The sequence below is a fragment of the Lissotriton helveticus genome, chromosome 11 (genome assembly GCF_964261635.1).
Source record: "Lissotriton helveticus chromosome 11, aLisHel1.1, whole genome shotgun sequence".
NCBI classification, from domain to species: Eukaryota; Metazoa; Chordata; class Amphibia; order Caudata; family Salamandridae; genus Lissotriton; species Lissotriton helveticus.
The window spans coordinates 420241078-420266454 of NC_136072.1; positions in this window are offsets into that span (position 1 = coordinate 420241078).

The window sequence follows — 25377 nt, forward strand, 5'->3', positions numbered from 1 at the left end:
CCAATTTTACTTGAAGGACGGGGTGCACCTTACTGAGGAGGGCAATGACTTATGGGTGAGAAATATAATGGCATGGATTGTGAGTTCTGGTAAGTAATCATGACCTTATAAGCGTAGGGAGGTTTTGTGGGGAGGCCAGATAGCCGGTTGACTATGCTGGCCTGTGGCGGTAAGGTCATATTCGGTGAGCCCAATTGGAGGTCCTTAAGGGGGGGGCGGCACCAGTAGCATATGGGCTCGCCCAGGGGGAGGGGCCACTGGTATCTCCCAGGGTACCTCTCAGAACTCCAGGGGCAGGATATACGTTGGCTTACAGGGGTGCGGGGGAGGGAGCAACGCTCTATCCTTTTGTGGAGTAGCCACCCCGCACATACACTATGATGTCGGTAAATGACGCGAGTGTAAGGGCCCTCCTATCAGGGGTTAAATGGAGTTCCCGGTGTGTCCGAGGGTAAACAGGGTACAGACTCTCCCGGTGAACGGGCCCTCGTGGCGCATGCGCACTCGGTCGGGAGAGTGCAGCAGATAAGGATCGGACACCGGTTAGCGACCTTGCCGTAGGCCCAGTAATTATAAAACTGCAAATTATGTGAAATTAGATTCGGTTAGGAACACGCTGTATTAGACAATTTGTTAAGGTTAGCCCTTTCAGACATGTCTATCACACTGTAATCTATTGTGGATATTTGCCGTTTTATAATTGTGTAAAATACCGTTTTTTAATTTTGACAAGTTTAATTTTGTTTTCATATTTTAATAAATACGGCCGGGGGATCTCCCCCGCTTTCAAAGACTCCAACGGTTTTCCTCCAGTTCATTTCATTGTGCTTTATCTGTGTCGGGTGGGGGGGGTGGCCGGTAGTCCCTGCCCATGAAGAAAGGGGGGGCCGCTCGGCCCCCACGTATGCATGGCGGGGCGGGCCCCCACCCCCTCCTGCAGCCATTGGGTCGCGCCCCCCGCGACCCGGAAGCACTATCGGTGTTTCCGGGCCGTGGGGGGCGTGGCTTACGGTTTAAATGCCCGGCGAGCACGCGAGACGGTCTCTTTGTCCCCGCGCTCGCCCCAGACAACAGCTTCGCTCCCCCCACCAGGGCCGGGGAGCCTTTAATTTTACCCACCCACCATCCCTGATACCTTTGGATTGGAGTCTTTGGTTGTGGCTAGCCGTTAAGTAGTGTAAGGAATAATGGTTGTTGGCATATGTTAACGTGCAATTTTCATTCCTTAGGCCTTTTTTCCCTAGAACAGGCAAAGTTGATTTACCGTGTGCAGTAGTTGTGTGATTAATTAAAGTTTTTCCTCAGGCCTTTTTTCCAATTAGTAGCAAAATATTGTCGTATTTATTATATCGGTCAGGCGGTAAGGTCCTAATCGGTGAGCCCAATTGGAGGTCCTTAAGGGGGGGGGCGGCACCATTAGCATATGGGCTCGCCCAGGGGGAGGGGCCACTGGTATCTCCCAGGGTACCTCTCAGAACTCCAGGGGCAGGATATACGTTGGCTTACAGGGGTGCGGGGGAGGGAGCAACGCTCTATCCTTTTGTGGAGTAGCCACCCCGCACATACACTATGATGTCGGTAAATGACGCGAGCGTAAGGGCCCTCCAATCAGGGGTTAAATGGAGTTCCCGGTGTGTCCGAGGGTAAACAGGGTACAGACTCTCCCGGTGAACGGGCCCTCGCGGCGCATGCGCACTCGGTCGGGAGAGTGCAGCAGATAAGGATCGGACACCGGTTAGCGACCTTGCCGTAGGCCCAGTAATTATAAAACTGCAAATGATGTGAAATTAGATTCGGTTAGGAACACGCTGTATTAGACAATTTGTTAAGGTTAGCCCTTTCAGACATGTTTATCACACTGTAATCTATTGTGGATATTTGCCGTTTTATAATTGTGTAAAATACTGTTTTTTAATTTTGACAAGTTTAATTTTGTTTTCATATTTTAATAAATACGGCCGGGGGATCTCCCCCGCTTCCAAAGACTCCAACTGTTTTCCTCCAGTTCATTTCATTGTGCTTTATCTGTGTCGGGTGGGGGGGGGGTGGCCGGTAGTCCCCTGCCCATGAGACCAGTGCTGCAGGAGTGGCCCCATCCCAGATCGATTCTGGAGGGCGTGATGCCTCGCTTTGACAGGATAGAACGCTGGACCAGACATTTCTTGCAGCTGGTCATCCTTCCCTTTTAATCCCGTCTACTTTCTCATGTCTTGCACACTTTCTGCGCTGCTCCATTTGTTAGGCGTGGCCATTTCTATGTAGCACTTGTCCCCTTTTGCTAATGTTAGGGCCCTAGGGTGTCCCCTTTATACACACCCGCATGGACTTAAAGGTTGCAGCACATGCTGCGTGCCCACTGGTCAGTTCTTCCATTCGGGCACTTCACGTGACACGCTCCAGATAGATAGAAAACACTAACAAAAGAACAGGAAAATCTGTGCACGCACGGGCGTGCGTGCACAGATTTTCCTGTTCTTTTGTTAGTTTTTTCTATCTATCTGGAGCGTCTCCCAGCGTTATTTACTCATTTGTTTCCCTTCTTTCAGGCCTTGCATTCTGCTCCTGGAACCCCGCCACTCTATTCTGCAATTTCAAACATTCTCCTGCCCTGAGCTGACATCGGCTCAGCCATAAGGGTTATCTTCCTACAGCTTGATTGCGAGACCTTATTCTTCCCTCGAGGTACTATTGAGGAGGAATTGTACCACTTTATGATACTTGTCTTGTTCTGGCATGCCTGTGCCTTCAAGATAGTGTGGCCTTCTCTTATTTTTGGCATGTTGTTTCTTTCTCGTGAGTTAATTTATTGATGTGAATACACACCAGATGCTGAAATTTGAAGTCAGTACAGAATGATTATCTACGCCAAGGACTATCTCTTGTAAGTGTCTTGCCTCTCGGCACATCTATCTCACTAGCACATATTCTCCAGCTTTCCACGCCATCTTTTTGGAATATGATATTAGGTAGTAGACTCTGTTCTTCCTTATCACATTTTCTCGGGTGTTCCATATGTCACTATCTCTTTGGTGGTTGCTGCTTCTTGTGACAGTCTTCTATTATCAGCTTGTCTACTATTCACTTTTCCTAGGCACAGGTGTAGGTACTAGAGATACTTATCAGTTCGTATCTATGATGCACTTGTTAGATTGGTTGCTCTTACAGGGGGGGCACACATTATTATTTAAATATTCTTTGTTTTGCTTTATAGAACGGAGTCCTGGACCTCATTCCTTATTAGATATACACAAACCTTTCCTTTTCCCCCCTGACCCTCATGGCTTACACCTTGGATTGCATCTTGTTTGTGCCCTGAAGGAGGTGATCGCTAGATCTTAGCCCCACACCGCAATGCGCGTCGGCAACGTGCTTGACAGGAACCATACAGTGGCATCTGTAAAAGAACTATAAAGGACAAAGGGTTCCAAAGTGTCTTTTTTCCTCCACTCCAGTAAAACTGCAAAACCAATGCCTCTGAATCAATTATAAAATGTATACTACGGGGCATATTACCAACAACTAGCGATAATTTTTGTCTCTAACTTGTTTAGAGACAAAAATTATCGCCGCACATCGGCGATTTTTATCGCAGATAAACCTTGCTATTAGCAAGGTTTATCGCAAATGCGATAAAAAACGGCCGCAATGCATGAATATCGCTGAAAAGTCAGCGATATTCATGCATTATCGAGCAAATGCTCTTAGCCATGTTATCCACCTCCCATTGGATAACATGGTGAAGAACTGCTCAGGGCAGGTGTTAGCTTTTGGAGATATTCGCGCTTAGCGCGAATATCTCCAAAAGTTGGTAATAGGAGATAGCGATGTTAGCGACTGTTTCCAGTCGCTAACATCTTGGCACGCCCACTTTGCATGTCATTAGAGATAAATATCACTGACATGCAAAGCGGGGCCCAAGATGGTCGCTATCTCCTATTAGCTGTCACTAACTGGTGTTAGCGACTGCTTGGTAATAGGGAGATAATTTTATCTCCGCTTTCTTGGCTTTTAAAGCCAAAAAAGCGGAGATAAACCCCTTGATAATATACCCCTACATTCTCTGAGTAATAGTGGTTTGATTATGCTATTTCAACTATCTTTCGGATTCCCATTGCCTTATTGAGTTACTCTTTTTTTATTCAGCTTTAACAACTGTGCACAATACCACTGTGTCTTTCATTTGAGTTTCCTGTCTATATGAATGCAATTCTTTTAATGTGCGATTGTCTAAGTGATTTAGTAGTGTGGATGTGATCATGGTATGTTTGACTGTTAAAACTGTGTTAGGATGCAATTGTCATAAGGATGTTTTAACTGTTTTGCTGCAATTTATCTATTTTAGGGGACATGCCACCAGCCACATCATCATTATATATTTTCTTGTGGATGCAACTGTACAGAATATATTTATGTTATTATGTTAATTGTTTTGTCCTAGTACACGTGTATATAAAAAAAATGTATAAAATATTCAGAATTTGTTTCGTCTTGAATAAAATATTTTTGTATTTTCCACTATGGAGTTTTTTTTAGATAGGTACATCCTCAGGTGTTCACTTTATTGTTGATTCTGCTCCCCAGTTAAGAGATTTACCTTTATTTATTTAGAGACGCTTTGCGCGCTGTTCTACCCATTGGCAGGTAACACCGCTTCCCTTCCTTTGGAAGGTCACATTTTCAGTCCCTGGTGTAATTAGGTCAGGTCACCCTGGTACTAGTTTCCTAAGGGGGTCCTGGTAATAGTCCTTCCTGACCCTGGTCTTCCTGGTCCTGAACCCTGGATCATACTTGTATTTGTCCTTCCTGGGCCTCCTGATCCTGGTACTACTGATCCTCATCCTGATCCTGTTGGTCTGCTGGGTCCTTATTGACCTAACTCTATTGTCCTGTTTCTCATGGGCTGGCAATCATGGTCTTCCTGGTTTGGGTCATCCTGATTCTCCATGCCCTATCCTTGTGGTCCACCTGGTACTACCTTCACTGGTCCTGGTCCTCTTTATTAGGTCCCCATGGGCTGGGCCTGGTCACTTTGGTCCTGGTCTGGTCCTAATCGTCCTAGTGGCTCTGGTTGTCCTGGTTCCCCTGATCCTCGCCAGCCTATCCTATTACCCCAGTTCCCAGCCCTCTGGCTCCACTCGGAACTTAAGGGCCTGGTCCCTTGATTCTGAAACCTCTGGTCCTTCTAACCTTGTTCCTGGTTCTGTTTATTCTGATCCTTGTAGTCCGCCTAATCATCCCCACCTTGTCCTAGGTCTTAATGGCCCTAGTCCACCTGAATCTGACTGACTAGTTTTCTGGGTCCACCTCCAACAATTAATGATAAGCTTGGCCTTGGTTCTCCTGCTCATTGTCATATTGGACTAATGTGTCTACTTAATCCTGATCCTCCTTCTTCAAGCATCCTGTTCTAAGCCGTTCCTAGCTACCCAGCTTGGCCATCATGGCTCTTGCCATCCTGGCCTTCCTTGTTCGGGTCCTTGTTCTGGTCCTCCTTTTTGTCCCCATACTGGTCCTGCTTGTCCTGGTATGACAGTTCCTGAAACTCCTGGGCCTCTCTGTATTGACCTTCCTTTTCCCATGGTTTTGATCTCAATGGTCCTTCTTTCCTTGGCCCTTGTAGCTCTTGTCCTGTTGGCACTGGCTGCCTGGCTATCTCCTCGTTATTCTTCAGGTCCTGTTCTCCTAGTCTTCCTCACTCTTAGTCTGGTTTGCATGGCAATGGTCTTCCTCTTTCAGGACCTCACAGTTTGTGTTTGTTACCTGTTTTGTACCCCCTATAATTGATCCTTTTGTTTCTGGTACATCTTGTTTTGGCATTTGTCTGCCTAATAATATTGGTTCTGGTTCTTCTGGCCATCCTGGTCCTTTCAGGGCCCCTTCTCCTAGCTCTTTTTTTCTTTCATGATCCTTGTGATGCTTGTTCATTTAAATTGGTCCATCTGATTCATCTCAACCTACTTATCTGATTCCCAGTACATCAGTTCCTGGCCCTGCTGGTCCACTCAGTCTAGCTGGCCTCTCATGTCCTAGCCCTCTTAGGCTTTGCCTTTTTAGCTCTTGTCTTCCTGCTTTGGATCATTCCCTGCCCCCTGGCCCTCTGCCTGGTCCTCATGGTGCATCTAGAACTGCACCCAATGGTCTGGGCCCTCTTGTTTATTTCTCTCTTTGTTTGGGTTCTTTGAAGCCTCATCATTTTTCTCTCTGGCCCCCTGGACATTCAGGTCCAGTCCCCTTAGGGTTCCTGGCTGTTCTGGTCCTCCTGATCTTCCCCATCCTGGTCCAGCTACCCCAAGGCCCTGGTCTTCTTCTTCCACTTGGTACTCTGGGCCCTGGTTTTCTGGTCATGGTATACCAGTCACTCCTAGGCCTCTTCCTGGTCCTATTAGTGCTAATCTCTCTAATCCTCCTTGCTCTGGTCCTCCTGGTATTCTTGTACTGACCCCCTCATCTTCCTTGCTTATTCTAGACCACGGTCCTATTGACCTGGAACCTGTCTTCCTGGATCTAGTCCTGATCATCTTGGCCCTGGTCTTCTTGCTGATTGTCCTTATGTTGCTACACAAACTCATCATGGTCCTCCTTTTTCTGGTCGACCTAAACCCAGCCAGCCTGCTACTAATGTTCCTGGCCCTTCTGTTCATAGCCCTGTGCCCTAGACTTCCAGGCCAGATAATCTGGTCCTGATGTCCCTAATCTTGATCCTCCTTTTCACCTATAACCTGGCCCTCCTGGTCCTGTTGCTCAAGATCCTGATATTCTTTCCTCTTATCTTCCTGGTCCCCTTAGCACTCTGTTTCCTGTTCCTCTGAGAAATGTTCTGCTGACTCTGGCTTCTTGTATCCCTGGTCTCAGCTACCTGGCATTCCTGGCCAATTGCATGCAATTCTCATTTTTCATACTCCTTGTCCTTTCCCAGATTCTGTGCCCATTTGTTATGATCATCCAATGGAGACTGGGGTGAAGGGGTTAGCAGCACCTACACCTAGGGCCTCTTCCCCCTTTCTGTATGATGGCGTGACTAGAGAGAGAGTGGTGCAGACGACATTGAGCAATGGGTGCCTGCTAGGGAACTACAGGTCCCAGAAAACATTAGGATACAGGGCGGGAAAGAAGATCAGGCACATCCCTGGTTTCTGTCAGTTATAAAGCCCCTCCTCTTCCTGGGGTCGGGGTTTGACAATCTTATTACTTCCTGCCCGGAGTTCCTGCTCTCTGGATTATCCGGCCGCTACGGAGGACTTCCTGTGTTGTGCTGGATTTAGGCACTGGGTTATCAAGGGTCGAGCTGGCTGTTCCGGATGACATTGTCTCTACGTAGCGACCTAGTGGTATTGTGTATGTCCAGAGTCGGGAGAGAAGCAAAGGAGACGCTTCTCCGGTAATCGTAACTGTCTACAGAAGCCTCGCTGCACTGTGAGGTTAACAGCGTGTGACCGTGTTTTTTCACTCGTACTCGCTGCTCTGTGTTCTCTAACAGCGCCACGCTAGGATTGTTTCTGGGTCTCTAGCGGTGAGGGGGCTTAGCCCCGGCTCACATTTTGCCAGACACTGTGTAATGACTATCCTGGATGTTGCAACTGAGAGCAGGGTCATGACATTATTCCTTTATTTTACAGTTCCTCTCTCTGAAAAGAGACTACCCACAGAATCCTTATCACTATTTGTCTCTGGTGTAAGAAGGTCTCTCACTGTTACAGGGACAGGATATTGGTTCAAACAGAGATGAGTTTGTATTGATACATATTTGTTTGTGAGTATGCGTAGCAGTCCTGTAGTTTCTAGTTTGTTTGGTATGTATGCTGTCCACCGTACAGTACCTTCCATGTCTCTCTTCCCTTCTGTGTACAGCACTTTTCTGTTGGGTGGCTTCTGATGATGTACTGATACACTTGACCAGAGATAGGTACAAGAAGACACCAGCCTGAGCAGCATTGTTTATTATTTTATCCACTTCCCTTTTCCCGCCCGGAGTGTTCCCTCTCAGAGCAGTGTGATAAGTACTCTGTGGGAGTTTACACTGAGGGGAGTGGGGGGCTCTCTTTAAACCATTGTCCCCGCTGGTTGGCTTCAGGTTAGTGGCATATTGCTGTTTGGCATTCCTGACACCATTGCCCCTGATCCTCTTGGCCCTGTTCCATATAGTTTGGGTTCTTCTGTACCTAGTTCCTCTGTACCTGACCCAGCGGCTATCTTAGTCTGAGTCTCCTGAGTCCTGGTTGTCCTGGTCCTTCTTGTCCTATTGTCCTTGTTATCATAAACTTTGCCTTTTGGCCATCATGGCTGTTCTGGGTTCCCCCAGTGTTGGCCCACTTGGCCCAATTTCTTTGTGGTCCTCTTAGTCTTAGTCACCTTGTGCTGGTTCTCCTCCCCATCAACTTCCTAGCCCTGGTACCGCAGGTCCTGGTCCATCTTTTTTCCGTGCTCTTTCTAGTCATCCTAGTCTCCTAATTTGCGCCCATTCTACCTTGTTCTTGTTCATCTGACCATGGCCCCTCTATCACCGTCCTCCTGGTAATTGTGCTATTGAGTCTGCTCTTCCTCATCCCTCCGGCACTGGTCCACCTAGGTCCCATGTTGTGGGTCACCCTGGTTTATGCAGTTCTTATCACCATGGTTTAGGACCCCACTCAGGCTGACACTCCTGGGTCTACTGATCCTGGTCCCACTGGCCCTAGACATACTCACCCTTTATAAGCCCCTTGGCCATTCTAATCTGAGATCTCCAGGTCCTGCTAGCCCTGGTCCTTTCTGGTTGATGTCTTCTTGGTTCCTGTCTTCTTCCTTTGGCCGCTTGGTCCTCCTTGATCTGATGTCTGTGGTCTTGTACATCCTGTCTCTGGTCCTTTTTTTCCATTAGTCTCCTGGTACTGGTCCTCTTTGTCTGTGCACTTGGGTCTACTACTCCTGGATCTGGTTGTCCTTTTCCCTCTGGTCCGCCCTCATATCCCTCCTTGTTGTTATGCTCCAGGGTCTTATCTTCCTTCTACCGCTAGTCCTTCTGTTCCTTCAGGCACTTGTCCACTGGGTCCAGATCCCCCCTGCTCCACATACTCATGGCACTTCTGATTATCCTCACTCTGGTCCTGATACCCCTAGTGCTGTTTTCATTGTCCTGTTTCTCATATTCTATTTGGTCCTTGTCCCCTCTGGCATTGGTAACCCTGGTTCTCGTTGATTGGGTCTCCCTGGGCCTGGTTAGTCTTGTCCTGGTCCTCATGGCTCTGGTTGCCGTAACCCTTCTAGTGGTCCACTTCTTAGCCATTATTCGCCTACTTTTCATCCTCCTCCTACTGCTTCCTTCCCCAAGTCCCCCTCCATAGTAACTTTAGTAAGGTACAGCCTCCAAGCCTATTAAACATATTTATTTTTTTGGCTTTTAGATTTCTTTTGCTGAGAGAGCACAGTCAAATGCAGAAATGAGGGCTCAGTACAGCCAGGGCCTTCTTCACTTGCTTAAGATGTTAAATATCAAAACTACCATTCTCAAGATACATTGTGCAGGTGTCCAAAATGTCAGTGTGGCTGAAGGGGCCACTCATTACATGGGACCAATAGGCATCATTGCGCTAAACCTACTCTGCAGGGTGAATAGTATAGAATGCAGGTTTATTCATAGGCAGCAGAGTGAATTTCCCCTGTGATTTACCCAGATGCATTACGTTGCTGTCTCCTTCTCTAACTTCCCCATTCCACAGAAGCCCCATTACAGTGTCTCACTTAATTTACCTGCATCAAGTGCTCCAAATCACTGTGCCCCCAAACACCAATTACCTACTATAATTGTCCCTCCCTCTGGAGCCTAGATACCACCTATCTGTCTGCATTCCATGTTTGATGCCTGTGTTGACTGCTGCTTTGTTCCCTGATTTGGAATACTAAGAAAACACAGTCCATCCCCCTTGTACAGAAGCCTAAAGCTAGCACAAGGCTTTCCATAATAAGCCGAAAAAGAGCCCAACCCTAAAAAATCATCAAAAGAAGCATCATGAAGATTAAAAAACCAATGTATTCTAATGAGTGAATAATACATGTATGTAACAAGCTTTTAAAACAATACTCTATTCTTTGCTGACTGCCAAACACTACCTGCCTGATGTGCAAATTGTCTATGTTCCATATCCTGAAGCTTCTGTTTAATTTCTACATGTCTTATTTGAATATTAAAACAGCATACATGTTTTATTCAAAATTGATGTTACTTTTTTTACTGTAAACAGCTTAGCTTAATTCATACACTCACCTTTTTACAAACTATTGTACATTTGTATATGTACTTACTTTTAAATGCTTTCCATATGTTGCATTTCCATTACAAGATGACCACCACACTACCATTGTCTAGAGTCCCTTTTTCCATTATGGCCGGCTAAATACAGACCTCCTTCACACTATTGTTCCAGGACTGGTCAAATTGTACATCAACTCTACTATTTTGCCTAAGGCCAGCTAAACAGCAGAGGTGATGTACTATCTTGCCAGCTAAATAGCAGAAATGTTGTACTGTTTGGCTGGCAGTAAATAGACACTGCCTATTAAGAAACGTCAGAGGAATGTATTCTTCGTATTAACTATATTATTTTACAAATTGACCCTTAATCTAAACTGCGAGGGAAGGTCGGACATTTGCGGCATCTGTGGTTGTGAGATTCTATTTTCTCGGTACCATCTGCTTGAGATTCCAGGAAACTAATGTGTGAGCAAACACCTCAGATAAAAATCTCCTTCCTGTTGAGGTCACTAGCCACCTATTGCATAGAAGTTGACAAAACTGTTAAAGAGGAAAACCACAAATGTTTCTGCGTAAATACAAAAAGCAGATTATTCATGTCATTGTAGGGTCATGTCGCAGTTTTGTTTAGCCCCAATGGTTTAAGACCCCCACCCTCCAAGGGGCTACAATTAAGCATAAGGTTGATGGAATTAAGTGAGATATAGGGGTATTGGGGGGGGGGGCTTATCACATTCTGAAGGTTACCCGATCATTTTTTAATTTTTCCACCGATCATAAATGCACATGCTGTACTAGAGTCACATCACCAAGAGGTGTTTATAAGGCACGCTGACTGATTCAAGTTTTACAGCTCACACGACTGCTGATGACTCTGAGAGCTCTAGATGTACTCTCTGGAAAGTAGTAGTTTCTCATAAAATGAGCGTCACTGTAAAAGAAGGGGCTCAAAATATTAGCCGCTTTAACCGTAAAGTCTCTTCCACCTGACGTAGTTGTTTGTTCCCACCCGATAATGTTGCAAAGTGGAGAAATATAGAGTGAGTCCCCAGACGTATTTTCCACTCCACAGTAATACAAATTCATGATGTTAGAGGCCAGGTTGTTGGTAATACTACACATCTTGCTTCAGCTTTCATTCACCTTCTGCCTTTTGTACCCAGAGGAGTCTTTTGGAGATGGCTTGTATTAACAGTCATGAATTTCTCAAGACATCTGAAATGGCTGCCATTATGTCATGGCATGTTCTGAATCTGGCCTTAAATTGTTATTCTTCAGGAAGTAAATTGTTAATCTTTGAGAAGTGCCTTAAGAAAATAATTGTCAGACCTTCTTAATGGTCTTGAGTGGGATTAGTGCTAGAATGATAGCCATGGCTATTCCATTTAGACACTTAAACCTCTAGAATTCTACATCAAAGGAAAAGTATGTCGGTTATAGGTGACCAATGAAGGGGTATTCTATGTCCTGATGCAAAGGAAGTGCCCAGAGACATCAACACTATCTAACCCCATTCTTGAGCGTCCACTGCAATTGCACATCAAACCTTAAAGGATAATATTTTCTGCAATGTAATATGAGTCTGTTTTATAAATATTACTCAGAATTTTGTGCATTAAGAAACATTCATTTGGTCGTTATTTCACAAGAGAGAGCATAGCTTGTGCACAAAAGTCACATAAGACACTGTTGTTAGACTTGTTTGAACAGAAAATGTCTTGTAGCTTTGGCAACAATCAGTTTCACTGTTCCTGGAAGGCATTATTTTACTCAGTTAAGTCTCCTGCAGGAGAAATTAGCAAAAAAGTGTCACTGGTTATAGAAATATACACAAAAACATATATTTAGTAATTATGGAATATTATCCTAATGTAATAAGACTTTCATGGAGCCTCTGGAGCACCAGTTCACTTTTGGGTGGTGGCTTTGAAACTGCTCAAAATGTTTGTGTAGTTTAGAAACTGTGTGTGGATTCTCAGACTCTCAGTTCAAACCCACTGAGCCAAGCTCAGTGAGAAAGTAGGGCAAATAGAAGTTGCATCATAGCATTCTTGGTACACTTGTGGTGGCACACTGATTGGCATCTTTGTCTTTTAAGAAACTCGTGAAAACCCAAAAACTGAAACCCAGAGCTTTTTTAAATATAGCTCAGGACTCCCAATTCCTCTTGCATACAATAACATTGTTTATGTGACACAATGTTTTTTAGTTGTAGTGTGTTACTGTGTAAACACCATTAAACAGTTTCGGGAGGTTTCTGAGTCCTAGAAAGTACCTAAAATGTAGGCCTTTTTTCTAATAATTATTTTAACTGCCATACATGGTATTTAGAAATCCCCTGTTTTCATCTTTAGAGTAATAGCTTTGACTTGATACTCATTTAAAATATCATTCTCTAGACTGAATACTAGATAGCTGGCAATGGATCTCCACTAACCTGTCTTCCATATTATTAATATGATAAAGGGTTGCCTGCAAAGTACTAGTAAACTCGCTATACTTATGTTTGACATTGTGACACATTGCATTAGATGAGTATTGTTGGGAAAAGTGATGGAGTGCCAAAATATGTCCTGTCCCACTCTGGATATGTGATGTACCCGAGCAATAAACTGTGATGGGAATGTGGTAGGGTTGGCTAATCATAAATCAGCCAGGCACTTGTGATGATGGGAAATACTGCATGGTGATAGTAACACACCATCCCTCCTAAATCCACGATTGTTTGCAAAAGGATGCATACAATTTCATCAGGGCACGGCAGACAGACTGCCTAAACTTCCAACACTGCATGCCAAAAATGTAAATGCCCTGGAAAACTCTCAAGAGTTGCTGGAACGTTGATATAAAAAGATCCACAGACAAAAAATGGTCCTAAGGCCATCAATAAAACTAATAGCCTTAAAGGGGAGACGTTTTGAGAGAATATTATGTTGCCCCATCAAGATTTCCATAAAAGTGCTAATATAGTGATTGAGGTAGGAGGATGTGTTGTCTCACAGCCAGAAGATGTAGGCCATAGAATTCCTAAGAAAAGAGTAACGGCATCTAGAACATGCTGATAGACCACAAACGTCCACCTACCACATCCCACATGCCACTTATACCAAAATCCTAAATTACCAAAATGTCATGTTACAACCCACAAGGAAACATGGTAAAATACTAGTCCTCAAAGGTGCACCAGATGAGGACATGGGAAAATCACCAGATGAACAGAAAAACCTTTTGAATGTTAGGATCCTGAAAGTTACAGGAACTGGTCTCAGAAAGCAGTCACTTAACAGAAACAATTGTGAGGAAGAGAAACGAGATCCTAAAAAAGAAAGGCAACCTGCTCCGTGACTGGCAGGAATCCACCATCACAACCAAAGCTGGAATCCATTCTGACTAAAAATGACTCAGATGAGGAGATGAGAGGAGGCCCAGGTAATTCTCTAGTCAAGGGAAACAGATGGCACTAATGAGTGCATAATAAGTTGGAGAACTTTATTAAATGACCTTGAAGGTGTCCAGGGCCCTTGAGTAGTGTAATCTAGACTCAAGCAATGATATCTGAATATAAAAGTGGACCGTAACACAAAATTGTACAAGTATAAACTGTTTGGAGAACTTTGGAAAGGTGACGATTTTATAGAAGCAAGGAAGGTAGGAAAGCCTAAATGCTGAAAAGAGTATACATGTCCGGATTGGAGGAGCAGAGAAGGGGTAGGTAGTTACATTAGGGAATCAACATCAACACATTGATTAAGCAGCATATGGGCCTAGTAAAAATGTCTTTGAAAGATAATGGTTATAATGATGAAATTAAATCAGAGGTCTTAATGTAGCACAGAAAGAAACATAATCCAATGTTTTTCTATTCCTAATGCACAGTTAGGCAAATTTACTAATATGTCATACTGCGTGACAGGGAGCAATCAAGACAACACCATGTAGCATAGCTTTTGTACTAAACAATATGCTTAGGTTCATTTTAAATCTTTCTCATTTTCTATGTGCCCTGTAAAGTGCAGCAGACATGCAAATTGGGAAAGTTTGGAGAAAACTTTTTTTTTGTAATATATTTTTATTGTTTTCTTTGACAGAATATACACATATAACATGGGTGTTTGCATGGGAACCCCAATGTAACACACATGAGAAACTGACATAACCAAAGTAGTGCAAAATAGTGCATAGTTCTTCTTGTCGTTACTTTTGGGCAATTTTCCACCAAAACCTGTTTTGCTTTGAAAAGTTGTGTCACTTTTGGTGACTTTGTACTTGCACAAAGTGTTGGTAAATCTGGCCAAGTGAGTACTACATGCACGTTCTACAGTACTAAATGCCAATTTTTCACCAAGAAAAACCTTGTAGGTTCACAAAAGTCTCAAGGGAGGTAGTAATACTGATCAGTAAGAACTATCAATTGAAATTATACTGAACTAACCCCCAGATTCATCATGCTCCTCTTTTGCGAGTCCTTAATAGCGATTATTAAGGAATCGCTATTAAAGACTCGCAAAATGGGATGCATGTAGAAATCGCAAAATTTATAGCGATTTCTACTGCTTCCTTATTTGCGATTCGCTAATTGCTAATCGCAAATAAGGAATGACTCCCCATTCATTCCTATGGGCCAAAGGCCCATAGGAATGAATAGGGAGTCAATCCTTATTTGCGATTAGCAATTAGCGAATCGCAAATAAGGAAGCGATTTCAAGGGTGCCAGGGTGTCCAAAGGACACCCTGTAGCACCCATGAAATGGTGATTTACACTGGTGTTGCGCACACACATGTCCAAAGGACATGTGTGTGTGTAACATCCAACTTAGAAAAATGCACTAAAGTGCATTTTTCTAAGTTTTCGCTATTTACCACGAAGTCAGACTTCGCGGTAAATAGCGGCCAAAAATTCCGAATTCGCAATTCTAAAATGGTTCATGAATTGCATTTAAGGAATCTCAAATAGAGATTCCTTAAATGCAATTCCTCGCAATTTAGCGATTTCAAATTTTGCGATTTTTGCATTTGGGATGATGAATCCCAAATGCAAAAAAAGCGCTCGCAAAGGGCCAGATTCTGCGAATCTGGCCCTTTGCGAGCCGATTTTTGCTTCATGAATCTGGCTGTAAGAGGGGTACCTTTGCATGTATCTCCTAAGGAACTTGGTGTGTGCTTATAATCCTAAAGATGGTCTCACAAGAATATTCACTTAGGCGCCGTACTAGACAAATCTGGCGCATCATCACCTCCTCTTCAAAAAAATCATTCCTGATCCTGGGAAGACTACACCTGGAAAGATGAAGAGCCCGACCAAAGAAAATAGCTTTAAGGACTCCTGCCAGCACCCAGGGGCTAGATAGAACTGCTCTCTAAGAGTCTGGTTGATGAACACTTGTTTGCTTACTCCCTGGGGACAAAACGCTATAGAATAGTCAATGAACATCAGAAAAAAACCTTTGACCATTCGAATCCAGTGCTTTGTTGCTCACATATTTAGGGGCATAACATTATCTAATTTTAATAGTTTCTTGTCCATATCTATGATAAAGGTTTTTGAAGCAATAATTTGGCTAATAACTTTCCATCCAAATCCAACACTACAATCAAACCATAGCTTCATGAGACACGTTTTAGAATATTTTATAAACAGATTGGAAACTGGAATCTTTCCAAAACAATGGGATAATCCCAGGACTGAAAACATTTGAGAACATGATGCTCAATGCCATGCTCCATTCATTAGGGTTATCTTTTATTGCTGCCATATATACACTTGTCGTCTGGGGTATGTGAATCATGGAAAACTCTTAATGAAAGTCAAACCCTAATTTTGGGAGATGGTGACAACAGTAAATTCCATTTTTGAGTGATTTGATTAAAATGGCATACGTCTACAGTTTGTCCTGAATCCCACAAGATTCAAAATGTATGCGAGAATTAACAGCCTCACTTAACTTTCAGTACATTTGAACTTATTTTTGCCAAATCAGTTCAGAGACTTTACTTGGCAGTATGTGTCCCTCTTTCGCTCAATGCAAATGCCATATTTCCAGTACAAAATTCTCCCATATTGGCAACAGGAAATCTTATTTACAGTGCTCATTCATGCCAAATGTAAACCGTGGATGCCAAAGTTTTCTCAGCTCATGTAAAAAATGTGAATTCCATAGAATATTTTCATTCATTAGTGTAATTTATTATTTTGAGTGACAACTCATTCTCTGAAGCACGAAGTAGTGCCACAATATTTTATACCTTGTGAATGATCGCCTTCATCATCCCGGTGTATTATTTTAAATTTTTCCCACAACCAAAAATCCGAAAGATTTGAGTGTTCTTTTTTCTGACACACGGGTATGAGTTGAATTCTGTGAATCTATTGTTTTCCGTTTACAGATTCTCCATACATTTCCCCAATCTAAGGTAAATTTCAGGCATTAAACTTCAGCAACGTTGCTCATAAGGACAGAATCACAACGGGAAAATCCCATTTTGTCGAACTGTTAGCCCACAGTTCTAAAGTTCCTGTTATGCAAAATTAAGTTGAGTAAGCAAATGAGGGGATTCGAATGAGAATAGTTAGAAGTAAACTGATAAAACATTGGGGCAGATTTACAAGCCCCTTGCGCCTTTTTTATGCCGCCGTTGTGTCACTTTTGTGACGTAGCGGCGGCGCAAAAGATGCGCCGTGGTGTGGGGTATTTCCAACGTTACGCATCTGGGAGATGCATCACGATGTAAAGCCCTGCGCCAGAAGGAGGCATTCCAGCGCAGGAATGCCTCCTAAAAGTGGCTGAGTGAAATCTACAAGATTTCACTGAGTCACTTTTGAGCCCATGCTGCGTCAAAACCCTTGAAGCAGGCGTAAGGATTGATGCTGCATTGTAACAATAGGGCCCCCAGAGCATTGCTGGAGTTGCGACGTAACTCCAGCAATGCCCCGCCTTTACGGCACAGATGCGTCACGCATCTGTGCCATTTTTGCTCCATGGTGCGCTACATTGTAAATGCAGCGCATCCATGGTGGCAGAGGCTTGGCGCACAATAATTGGCGCATCCCTGTTGATATGCAGTGATGCGCCAGTTATTGTAAATCTGCCCCATTGTATTCATAATCTAGCAACCAGGAAAGCAACTGCCGGGGAACATAAAAAAATATTTAGTAAATGTAGGCTTTGAAGAGTCCCTTGAGAAATTGATTACAGTTGGCACCAGATCAGACAGGTCTTGGGGCTCTCACCTGAATTTCTCCAGCTTTTTGCTGTTGTGATGAATTTGAGGGAGGAAAGTAGTTAACATTTAAAAAGTAGAACGACATTAACCTGACTTTTGGCTGAGATCTGGGAGAAGTTTCTGGAATGCTGACAGGAGAACATGTGTTCTTTTAAGGGGAATTACGCATTTGAAACAGGGTTGTTCACAATGAGAATTAGTTCATGAATTTAATATATACATTTTGGAATAGAGTCAGGAGTACCTTTGGTAGAGAGAAAGCAGAAGAGAGGAAATAGGGGAATACTATATCATATATATTCCAAAACCTATGGTTAAAATGTAAATACATTTTCAAGGGCATTGGAGACCTTTTGGATAACACTGTAACATAAAGTCAGTGAGATTCTAGACCATTTGTAGGACACTGTGTCAGCATATATAAGTAAATGCATTTTCTTGTTCTCTGTTACCCTCAGGGAAGCATCTGCGGAGCTGAGCCTCCTCCCCCAGTTGCAGTACACCAACAGGAACCTGGGGGAACGATGCAAGAGTCTGCATGAAGAGGCGGAGGAGCTGGAAGAGAGCATCCGAGTGCTCTCCACAGACATCAAGGACAGAAAGATGGAAATCAAAAGGTAGGATGGAACTGTGAGACTGACTCTCTCTGTTGTATTTTTTGTGGTAGCATCATGCCTACATTTATATATTAATTCAGCAAGAAATATTTATTCCTTCTTAAGGAAAAAGCCAATTAAAAAATAATTTCAGTTCAATAAAAGTGGCCAGCAAACAAATTATTCAGAAATTGGACTGCTCTGAGCATGCTTTATACTTTTTTCCAAAAACAACAATTGATGGATAGAATGCGGAACAATGTCATACATTCAACCCAGTACAGAGATCTAGACCTAAATCCAGTTGTGTTTTTGCTCACCATGTCATTCCAGATGGAACCCAGCCATATGCAAATCAGTCTTGACACTGTGCCTCATGGGAACAGTCCAGTCCGAACTGCCAACCCAGGTCCTCCCTAGACTGGAAACAAGCATCCTAGGACCGGATTCGGGGTTTCACCCCTCTTCAGCCAGGATAGCTTGATGCCAGTGGCATGGAGAGCACGGGACCCACATCTGGGCATACCCCTCCCACTCGGGGTGACAAATGCAAAAACAACAATTGTAGGACAGAATGCAGAACAATGTCATACATTCACCCCAGTACAGAGATCTGGGCCTAAATTCATCGTTTTTTTGCTCACTATGCCTTTCCAGTTTGAACCCAGCCATATGCAAATCAGTCTTAACCCTGTGCCTTAATGGGAACAGTCCAGTCCGAACTGCCAAGCCAGGTCCTCCCTGGACTGGAAACAAGCCTCCTAGGACCGGTTTCAGGGTTTCACCCTTCTTCAGCCAGGATAGTTTGATTCCAGTGGCATGGAGAGCACAGACCCATGTCTGGGCATACCCGTCCCACCCGGGGTGACAAATGGAAAAACAATAATTGATGGACAGAATGCAGAACAATGTCATGTGACATACTCTGAAACTGGTCCCAGGATGCTTGTTTCCCGTCCAAGGAGGACCTGGCCTGTCAGTTTTGGCTGGACTGTTCCCATGAGGCACAGGGTCAAGACTGATTTGCATATGGCTGGGTCCAAACTGGGGTGGCGTAGTGAGCAAAAGAACCAAGGATTTAACCCAGATCTTTTGACTGGGGGAGAATGTTTGCATTGTCAGCATTCGTCCGTCATTTGTTTGCTGTAACACTTATCATTTTATCCGGCAGCTTTTTAATCCACAGTTGCTGCATATGTGGGGCCTCTCAAAGACTGCAAAGAAGTTTCTGCCATATTTAATATTATCATCAATCAAAATGGTTTTTGCACCAAAGTGGCCTTATCGGCCATGGGAGCAGTCGCCCTCAGATGAGAACCTCTGACAGAAATTCTGTGATTGTTGTTTCAGATAGTGGAACTTTTGTCTACCAAATGTGAGCACTAGAAAGGTGCCACCAAAGTACCAGTACACTGTTAGCACACACATTTCTAGTTTGAATGGTGTTAGAAACCCTACATAGACACGCCATGGGGATCTTAAATGGAGGTACCTTAGCAAGATACAGTGAAGAATAGTGGTTGATTTCACAACATTTTTGGCTTTGGTAAATTGATTGTCAGATCACAATGTGCAGATTGACATGGTTTGAGTAATAGTGCAGTATTTCGGCTATTTATCTTAACTCTACACTGGGAACTGGTGAAGTATAGTCAGATTTGCCATATTTTGGCACACTGTATTCACACCCTTCTCTAACCCAGTTGGCAAGTTTTTAGACCTGTTCCTTTAAAGCTTGATGATAACCTATCCGCACTGTTACACTCATTTGTAATTATTTATTTTGTGATTTTTTTATGTTCTTCCGATATACAAAATAAATCTATAAACTCATGACAACTTATTAAAAGTAAATAATGTCTCTCTCAGCATTACAATATAAGGAGGTACTTCATAGGCCAGATTTTGATTTTGGTGCTTTGTATGGATTTAAAAATGATATTTTGGGCCAGATGTATGACAGTGTTTTGCAGTCATCAATGGGAAATCAGTCCGTTTGCGACCACAAATAGGTCTGATCTATGCACAAACCCTATTTTGTGAGTCGGTTACCTATTACCAAATCGCAAAATAGGGTTTGCGACTCGCTATTAGGATCTTGTTGAGGCCGCAAAACACTCACAATTTTCCACCCATTCCAAAAAGGTGGTAAGCCACTCGCAAATGGGAAAGGTACCCCTTCCCCCTTGTGATGGGCAGCAAAAATATTGTTTAAGAGCAGGTAGTGGTCCCGGTAACCACTGCCTACTCTTAAAAAATGAAACAGAAAAGTTTTTTTTTTTTTTTTTTTTTTAAATGCATCCCATTTTCCTTGAAGGAAAACAGGCTGCATAAAAAAAATGCTTAATTTAAAAAGCAGTCACAGACATGGTGGTCTGCTGAACCCAGCAGGCCACCATCCCTGGGAGTGCTAGCCATTCCCAATGGAGTGGCAAATTGCACCTGTCTCATGAATATTAATGAGGCTGGCTATTTGCAACCCCACTCAGAATTGCAAACAGTGTCTAAGACACTGTTGTAAATTCCATTTTACCAGTCGCAAAACAACACAATTTGCGAGTCGCAAATTGGAAGGGTCGTACATGTGGCCCAGAGTTCCTTAAAAACATTCACACCAAGCTGACTTTATTAAAATTCTTCACAATGAAAATTGCACTACCTGAAATTCACAGAGACTGCACCTTGTACCATACCATATTCTGTTCACCATCTGCACTAAAAGGATGGTCCTCATAAAGCTATCTGCCATGGAAACAATCTCTCTCTGCAATTAATCAGGGAGTCAGAGATAAAGGGACTAGAAAGAAGGGATGGGTTGGAGTGCTGTTCTGTTCGTTCTTGCCATTTCACCTCGTGACTTTTCACTGGAATTATTTCCAATCCCACATGCTGTATGAATGTTCTTCAGCTGAATATACATTTGAAGAGGCAGACAGACATGGTTATAATGTTGCCCATGGTATTCATTTGTTGTGTAGGTGTGCAGATTTCACTTTTTTTTTTTTTTAAAACAGGAAAGTGCCAGTGCAGGTTTTGCATGAATGACTTCTATTTCATTTATATTTTACGTTTTTATTATCTTTTATAGTATGCTTCACAGAACTAATCACCAACCCCACTACAATGGTACTAATGGTTACACACCTCAAATAGACAGGCATTTCAGCATTTATTCTTTCAAGTCAGTCGATGTTTCTGGGTTTAATTCTTGAACCCTTGAATGAAACAGTCCACCCACCCAGTAGCAGCCCGTTCCCTGCCAAAGGGTCAGAGTCCTGGAGGGGAGTCCAGGGGATTACAATAAAACAGGTTTAAAAGGCGTTTTATTATTGTTTTATTTGCTGGTGGTGTCAGGTGGGGAGGAGCTTCTCCGCTCCAAAGGAGCGGCGGCGCCTGCCCCCACCCTCTTCATCAAAAATGGCGTAAACACAGCATACTGGGTCTCAGGAGTGTCTCAGATTTCAAAAGGCAGATACAACAACATGCCCACGGAAAGGGATCAATAACAGGGCAATTAAAAAGTGATTCACCACTGAGGCAAGTAAAATAATAGAAATGTGAATCAGAAGACAATGTGTATTTTTTGACTGTTTTCTGCAGAGTCTGGGACTTGAAAAATATTTTGGCAGATTCTTCATGGGAGTAAAGACTCATGACATCTCTTACCTCTTGTGCACTTTCAATGAACATTCATTTCACCAACGTGGTAAACTGAATAACTGACCACTACTTACCCAAGCTGATCAGATACTCAAGGCTGACCCTAATGTTGCACATATGCTAGGTGTTTTGCATTGACCAGGGAACTTTCTCTTATTTTCAAGGCCTTACCCACCCACCATATTGTATAAGGTGGGTTTTACATAAGGCTGGATAGTCGCATTTCATAACCAATGTAATTGGCCTCTAGTGTGTTTTGTCTCCGGTTGATTGAAAGCCATTCAACATCAGTGGTCAATAAAACGTTTGTGCTGGGACTCCTTGTGAACAAAATCCCATTTAGTAAACATCCCTCAAATTAAACAAACATTTATAATTTCTCAAAATATTTTTTTTAATGGACAAATATTGTAATGGAACCTTGTGCGAAAGTAATACATTTCTTAGAGGGTGTCATCCACATCAATCATTGAAAAAATGTTGACCAAACCGAGGTTAACAGGTGTTTTAAACTTTGTAAAATATAGATTCAGAAGTGCAAACTGTTCTGATAGTTCAAAACATTTGTATCTAGAGATCATGCTGACTCTTGGGGAGCTTCAAGCTCTCTGTAATAAAGCTAAATCTGGCTCCCCTGCCTGTCGTGATGCAGTCTAGTGGTTGGGGGGCGGAGCTAGGAATAGGAACAGGAACAGGAGGGACAAGGACCGAGGGTTAGTTAGAGCAGGGCACTGAGTGAATAAAGAAGTAACCACACATCACTCCTGGCTCCAGTACGTTATTACCTGGGGGGACGAGGTGACAATGGCGACGAGGATGGGATAATTCAAACCCATCACCACCTCCTGAAATCCCCCTGCCTCCGGTAAGCCTGCGGCGGTCCTGGCGCGACTTCAAAAAAAAAAAAAAAAAAGAAGAAGCGCGGAAAAATTGCATAACGCTCCGTGAGTCCAGAAACTGCTGCCCGTGCCCCAGACCTGCTGATCAACACAGCGGAGGTATTGCCCGCTGACCTGTGTGCCTCCGGAGGGTGGCCCGACACCCGAGAGCCTGCAGGGGTCCCGACGCGATGCTCGGAAAGAGCGCGGAAATCGAAGAACGCCCCACGAGCTAAGAAGAAGCTGCTGAGAGCCGTCACTTACCCCAGTGAAGGAACTGCCTGCTGACGTGTGAAATCCTCGAAAGGAATTAAGGGAGACACGATCAGGCTGCAGCCAAGGTGCGGAGATTGTCGAGTCACCCCAAGCCCAGCCGCGTGGTTGTTGACCCGACTGGAAGCGTGGAAGGCACTGAAAGGAGAAAGCGAAGACCGGACTCGAGACCGCCTGCCGATAGCACCAAAGAGGTGTGGGGTGAGTCCTGAGTGTTTACGCTCCCAAGTAATGAGCCAGGAAAATCAGAGACTTTAAATTGGCACTCACATGAAGAAATCTCGAGCAACTATAAGCAAAGTCTGTCTCGAGCAGCGGCCATCTTAAAGTCAGGCGCCGGCCATAGGCCCCCATTGAATTTATGTGTCGGCCATGTTAGGGTCAGGCAGCTGTGGAAACTGCCAACAAGCGTGAGAAAATGCAACCCTCTGAAGTCAATAGAAAAAACACAAGTAAATGCAAGAGGCCTAACAAAGAAACAAGCACAGGCAAGTGCAAGAAGGAATAATAAGCAAGTGCAAGAGACAGAATAAGACTGACACACATACAACAAGCATTGGTAAATGCACGACAAACAAGCAATAAAATAAGCCTGCGTAAATACAAGAGATAGAATAAGAAAAGAAGCACAAGTAAAGACAACAGTAGAGTGAACAAACACGAGCAACTGCAAGAGAGCAAAATGTAATCAAGCAAGCACAAGCAAGTGAATTTAGCATAAGCAAACGCGTGAAATGTAGTCAAACAAGCACAAGCAGCTACAAAACAAACAGCGGTAAAGACGAGAGGAAACCACAACATACATTGGCAAACACAAGAGAACAAGCCTTGGTGAGCGCAAACAATAAGCATAAGCAAATACGAACAAATCAAACGCAACAATTACGAACAAAGAAACATACCGCCAACGGGTGAGTGACGACCAAGCTGATCTCAAGAAACCAAGTTCTTCTAACTGAAGCTTGCGCATTCTACCATCATGCCAGTGAGGAAAGACACGCATAAACCCAACCCCTGCATCGGAGTACCTCCTCCAGTGGCACAGAACAGCGGCCACTATGTAGGTCCCGAATGGTCAAGGTGGCTGGAGTCGTTGGACGAATTCCTCGCAACGACCGGCGAGCGAAGGGATAGCAAACGTCGACTACTATTGCTTCAGCTGGTGGGTCACGAAGGCCGACGCCTAATCAAAACATTTTCAGCAAGAAACACAGAGACATATAGGGAACTCTTTTTTTCTACACCAAGGAAGACGTGGATCATGAACGCATTGCTTTCAACGCAGCACGGCAGGAACCATTAGAATCCTTACCAAGCTTCATTACCCGGCTGCAACGTCTAGTGAAAGGTTGCCACTTCGACACCTTCACAAATGAAGATGCAATCCGACTGCGGGTGAATGAAGGCTGTTAAAAACCCGACACCAAGCGCAAGATCATCCAAGGGCGGTTCTCGCTAAAAGAGATCATCAGGAGAGCCGAAGTTGGAGAGCGGGTCACAGCGAGGAAAGCATCCGAAGAATTTCACCAGGACGCAGGAAACAAAAAGAGAAGAAAGGAGACATCCCCCACGTCCGCGAGGAAAGCCCAGGAGACAAACAAAACCCGAGAGAGGGAGGGCGAAGGCGGACTAGAGACAAGATACCATGAGAGACAAAGTGACAGGGAACTTCCTAAGTCACCAACACAAAGGGCAATGGATAAGGGTGTACGAAAGACTGGGACAACCAGGAATTTGTGACAGCCTGATTGACATAACATCGAGAAGTCACTCAACACACTACTCTGGAGAAATATCAAGCAGTGACACAGACCACACAGAGGAGGCCGGAGACAGTCTACTCAACGGTTATGACGAAAATACCAAACACCGGCGAGGGGACAAGTCACGTTATCTCCAGAAACTAACATACTACTCTGGAGAAACATCAAGCAGAGACACAGACCACACCGAGGAGAACGACGACAGTCGACTCAACGGTTATGAGGAAAGGACCAAATACAGGCGAGGGGACAAGCCACGCCATCTCCAGAAACCGATACACACTCGAACAACTCAAGACGCATACGCTCAAGCCATCCGTGATCAGGAGAAAACAGAGAAGAGTCGACCCGTCACAGCAATAACACAAAAGACACTTCAAGAGATGCACCCAGAGGAGTGTCTCCTCGATAACGTCAACTCCAGGAGTGTGTCATCTACCGATTTAGAAAGCATGTCCGGACGATCACTTAGATCAACAGAATCCTGGTACCAACAACGGTCACGGTGTCCACCACCTGAAAACACAGTGGAAGCAAAGACCGTCTTCCCTGTCCAAAATAACACACCTCAGGCCAACAACCCGCAATGCCTGAACTCCCCACAAAACAACATGCCATGTCAGCCCCAGGAACATCATGACGTGAAGAATATACCGTCACCATTGAAGGGGTCAGCAAGGCTTATGCAAAGGGGGCACCGAAGAAGCACAGATACAGGTGACTGTACCCGCTGGGCGGGAAGGGACCACCCAGTCACC